The sequence below is a fragment of the Quercus lobata genome, chromosome 7, assembly GCF_001633185.2.
Source record: "Quercus lobata isolate SW786 chromosome 7, ValleyOak3.0 Primary Assembly, whole genome shotgun sequence".
Lineage (NCBI taxonomy): Eukaryota > Viridiplantae > Streptophyta > Magnoliopsida > Fagales > Fagaceae > Quercus > Quercus lobata.
Window position 1 is genome coordinate 12,548,019 of NC_044910.1, and position 5,879 is coordinate 12,553,897.

The following is a 5,879-nucleotide window of genomic DNA, read 5'->3' on the forward strand; positions in this document are numbered from 1 at the left end:
ATGGAGAAGTTACTTGGTGTTGCAGCCCAGGGCAGGCCAAAGACAAAGATTGTGTGCACTTTGGGACCCTCATCGCGGTCAGTGGACATGTTAGAGAGGCTTCTTAGGGCAGGGATGAATGTTGCTCGCTTCAACTTCTCTCATGGCACCCATGCTTACCATCAACACACCCTTGATAATCTCAGGACTGCCATGCGCAACACTGGCATATTGAGGTGTTTCATAGTTAAATTGATTAATTAAAAACTTTCAATTTTGAAAAGCATACACAGATATTAACTTTTGGTTCAAAATCACCTCTTTTTTTTCTTCTTTCTTTTATGAATTAAAATTAAAATTCGAATGAAAACCTCTGTACCACACACGAATTTAATTTTGATAAAGATTCTTCCAGGAGAGTTGCACATAATAAGCTCTCCAAGGTTCTGTGAACAAATTTTATTTGGTTCCACATTAAAGTTCTCATTCTGCAGCAAAAAATTAGCTCCAGTTTTGAAATATAATGGATAGTCTCCCACTTCAATAAGTCATCAGTTTGTAGTGTTTTGAATGTCAACCTATTATAAGGAATTTGACTAACAATTGAATTTTGAAAATTGCGAATTATATAACAGGGTCCAGAGATTCGAACTGGGTTTCTAAAAGATTCCCGTTGAACTCCAGCAAGGTCAGGAAATTCTCATCACAACAGACTACAACACAAAGTGTGATGAAACTATGATCTCTATGAGCTATGAGAAGCTAGCTAAAGATTTGAAGCCACAAAGCGTTATTCTATGCGCTGACGGGTCAATTAGTCTCACAGTTCTTGACTGTGACAAGGAATTGGGTTTGGTTAGGTGTCGTTGTGAAAACTATGCAGTACTTGGTGAAAAGAAGAATGTCAATCTCCCTGGGGTTGTTGATCTCCCAACCTTAACAGACAAGGACGTAGATGATATACTGAACTGGGGAATTCCAAATGAGATTGACGTGATTGCTTTGTCTTTCGTTCAAAAAGGTTCAGACCTTGTTGAGGTCCGGAAACTACTGGGAAAGCATGCAAACATTATCCTTCTTATTTCAAAGGTATGTTAGCTGATATGGAAAAACCTTAGTACATTAGGTTCTCCAATTAAATACAAACACGTCTTCTCATATAATATTACTTTAATTGTTGAAGTTAGCAAAACAACAAAAAAATTGTTTTCTTCATTCTTATCCCATTATTTTGTATAAGCTGGATGACTTCTTTTCTGGAGATTGACAAAGACATATACTTCAAGTAGGCATTGTTTTTGCAGCTGAATTTTCTGCTGGCTAATTTTTGGCATTCTGGTAGGTTGAAAATCAAGAAGGGATTGATAATTTTGATGAAATTCTTGCAAACTCGAATGGATTCATGGTGGCAAGGGGTGACCTAGGAATGGAAATTCCAATTGAAAAGATATTCTAGGCTCAGAAAATGATGATTAGAAGTGCCAACATCCAAGGAAAACAAGTAATATCAGACACTCAGATGCTGGAGTCGGATAGGCAAAAAATGAATTGATCCATTGTGATAAATTAACCAATTAATTTAGCCAAGTGAATTAATTAAGTTAATTAACATGTAAACGCATGGTAGCACAAACAAATTACCAGTAAACTAAGTGTGCAACTGAAAATAAATTTGACACAGTGATTTGTTTACAAATGGGAAAAATCTAACGGCAAAAACTCCATCAGGTGATTTTCAGGTCACCACTTTCGAAATTTCACTATTATCACAACAAACGGTTACAAGTAAAAGAATCTCAGTACCTTATACTAACCTATAGTTGAACCCTTACCCCAATACCCAATTGGACTTGTTTTGTAGTGACAATTTTTTCTTTCGATACACGACTCCTAAGTATGTGACTAACCAATTGCGCAGATCCTAGTACGCAACTTCAATCACCAACTAGAAAAGATTGTTGGCTACAAAGTTCTTCAGTTCATCTCAACAATTAAGATCAAGAAGATGCTTGATTACAAAACCCTACGATGCACATACATAGCAACTTCTTCAGAAGAGATGAACAAGGGCAAAACTTTGTTTCCGATTAAACACATAGGGTAACAAAAATATTGTTACCTCTTATATTGCTCGAGTCATAAGCAACAAAAAGACAGTTTGATATTAAAAAACATTCTCTCCCCCCTTATGAAAAACACAAATCGACCTGAAAAACAATTTTTGACAACTTTCAGGAAAGTATATAGAACGTTGACTTTGAAAGCGACGATAGTTCATATCAACATAAACATCCTCATCATCGCAACACACACACACACTTAACACCATATGACGTACTTACACGTGTAAAAGAATCACAAATCCTTCTAATTATGAAATTTTGATCTTAAGATCAAATTTGGGGCTAATTTACTCTAATTTCCTCCAAAAATCAAGATATTAACATCCTATAATTAAGAATCTAATCCTAAATCCCAAAATTTCATCAAACTATGAATGTATTCACATTCAATTGCCTTAAATCCTTCTAATTATGAACAATTCCCAAATTCCAAAACCCTAGACTATGAAATTTTGAAAATAAAAAAAATATTTTAAAATTTTTAAACAAAATTACAAATTACAACTTCTAACTTTGACTTGTTTTCAATTCATTATATTAAGGGATTTTTTCTTTCTTTCTTTTAGGTCCACCAAATCTATGTCATTTTGGAAACTAAATTTACTAAACTAAGAGGATATTAGATGGAACTATATGGAATGACTAAATAGAAAAAAATAGTAAAGTTAAAGGATTGAGCTGAAAACATGTCAAAATTGAAAAAGTGTAGTTTATAATTAATGGTGCACAAAATCGATAATGAATCAATAGTCCATATGCGCAATGACTGGAGGTACATAAAGAATAAAATGTGAAGAACCTACAAAGAGCACCGATGGGGCGCTAGCCAAAAACCTTTTGAAAGTTAAGTCAATGATTGAAGGATCTCCAATAACTCTAAAAGTATGAGAGCTAAGAAATTCACGTATTTTGGAGAAGAAGGAGCTTGGTGCTTATATAGTGGTCTAGAGTTGACTAAGATCTCGAGATTGTAGGTTCTTCCCTTATAGGGAGAGCATGAAATTAAGACTTCGAGATCTTTGGGCCTAACTTCTCATATTTGGAGGATACGAATATATAGAAGGATATCTCGGTGTGGCGTGCAAGTTCTTTCCATGTGGAGATATTTGAGTGGAAAGCACACAAATGGTGTGGAGCTGAGTACAAATGGTTGTTGGTTTGTGACCCTTTGTCGGTCGTACAAGATGCCCAACAATTGGGCATCTGACAGCCATCTTGAGCCTTATCAAAGGCATGGGAACTTAATGATGCCTTGAAAGCTAAAGAAGTCAATAAGCCTAATGATGCAAGAGGATCCGGACGGAGCCAATGTGGTGTCGCACTTCTTTAGTGACTGAAGAGGCTTTAGTGACCAAAGACGCTTTAGTAACCGAAGACTCTTTAGTGTTAGACAAATTTTTTGAGACTGTGAAAATCTTCCCTATCAATAATTTAGCCAAATATTTATTTACTTAGGGATGCTTTAACTGATCTTGATTCCAAAGTTTCCACCTAAGAATATCCTTCCTTAAGAAATCTGGGTTTGTACTCAATTAACTTGCAACTCTAAATGAGGCTAATACAAAAAGTTAACTAACATTATACATTAAGATTAAAGTTTAAAAATATGAACAAAATTTAATTACAAAATTGGTTATAGCCTAAGGCTACAACCTTGCTCAATATCATTAACATTACTACATATTTTAAAAATCTAACTATTGGATTGCATATTCTTTATACTCTTAATACACATGACAAATTTTGTATCAATCAAATATTATTTACTATATGATCTATAAGATTATATTTTATGCATAATTTTAAATTACAAAAAAAATTGTAATTTAAGTAATTTATTGATGACATAGCTATTGATCTTTAATTTTATAGAAATTTTGCAAAAATGTAAGGTATAAGAAAAAAATGTAATCCAATAGTGGATTTGTCAAAATTCACCTCTAATAAAAAAATATTGAGTAAGGTTATAACCTTAAACTACAACCAATTTTATAGTTAAACTGTCCTAAAAATATACTCATTGACCCCAATTTAATTACTAATTAAATTTTTGGTTCAAATATATACATCCCGCATGTATGGTAGAATGGGCTGCTAGGAACTCTGGTATTTGAGAACTTAAAATACCTAATAATCTGTACCAGTATGAGAAATCGCTTTCAAATTATACCCATCTTTGCAAAACTTCTCAAAGACTTCAAAATCCAAAAATGGGCAAATGCAAGGTGAGAGAGAGAACACATTGCCTGAAGGGATAAGAAGAAGAAAGTGGAAAAAGAAAAAAAGGGGGGCAAAATTTTTAGTAAAATTGGGCCAAACGTAAATGGTATTGTTCAAGAATGTGAAGTTTATTTTTGGGCCAAACCAGTTTGGGACTCTATTAACAAGGTCATATTTACTTTTATAAGCCCAAGTACTCAATGGGCCATCCAGATGCTTAATTTTTAAGTGCTACCAAATACGAATGGTAACAAACACATTAAAATTCCTTACACCAAATGTGGCTCATGGCCCAACTCTAAAATTTTTTTTTTTTTTTCTTTTTTTTTGGAGAAACAATAATATAATAAGCTTTTTTTAGGAACACATCATCTTACATAAAACTCTAATTAGTTGTCACAACATTGCTAATAACTATGATGGGCCTAGTTATGAGTGATAGCGAAAAAATAATAAGTCAATACAAAAGTGATAGACCACTAATTAGAGTTTTCCATGTAAGATGGTGTGTTCCTAAAATTACTGTGCTTTTTTTTTTCTCTCTATTACTCACTGGACACATCATAGTTTTTTGAGGGGGATGGACACATTATAGTCATAGCAATATTGTGACATAAAATGATGTAGTCATGGATATTTTTCTAACAAATGCACAAGTGGATTTTAAGGGGCTGACATTTCAGTGTCTGTGACAGAAAATGATGTAGTCCTAGATATTTTTCTAACAAATACACAAGGGCTGACATGTCAACGTCCCACTTGGTCAACATGTCAGATTAGGACACACCAGCTAGTAGTCAAGAAAAGTGGTTCAATATTAGATAGGGCTGCATTATAATTTTCCCTCAACTACCTTCATTAATTTAACTGCACTGTGCAGTTGGCGCCCCAACTACTAGGAGAGAATCGTCAACTATCAGCAATGAGGATTCTCTCCTCCTTTTATAACTCTTTTTTAAAAAAAATTCTTTCTGCACCAAACAAAAGTTACAAAACACTTGAAAACCTCTGATACAAGTTGATATTTTATCTAACATGTTTTAGGGAAGGTATTTGTATCAGTTTAATGGCCAGTACAATACTATCTTTCAATATAACTGGTATGGTATGATAACAACATTGACAAGGGATATCAAGTATTACCCCTACGTCTCATGAAGAATAAATGACTCCCCAATATTTGTTTCTTCATCAAGCTTCCAAAACATATCATCATAGTCCAAAAGAAACATATGTCTAGCACGTCATCTTAATCTCACCCTCTTCCTTCTTAACCTGTTCTTTTCATGCTACATGGTTTAAATGTTCACTACCACTTGATAACGGCTTGCATCATTGCGCCAATAATCTAGTTTTTAAAACTTGATTTTCAAGACAATGATACAAATCATTATGAGTTTCATGCTCTACAATCACGACGTACAGATCTAAGTTCAATTGTTGTTGTGCTAATTAGAGCACTCACATCAATGAGTGCATGGGTGGCGCTACAGGTTATTCAGGGGGTTCAAATGAACCCCCTGACTTCAATATATATATATATATTATACAAAATAT

At 33.9% G+C, this 5,879-nt stretch overlaps 1 pseudogene; it reads left to right on the top strand.

The window, feature by feature from the left end:
- On the top strand, positions 1 to 1,531 carry LOC115951604 (annotated as a pseudogene).
- The last annotated feature ends 4,348 nt before the right edge of the window (positions 1,532 to 5,879 follow it).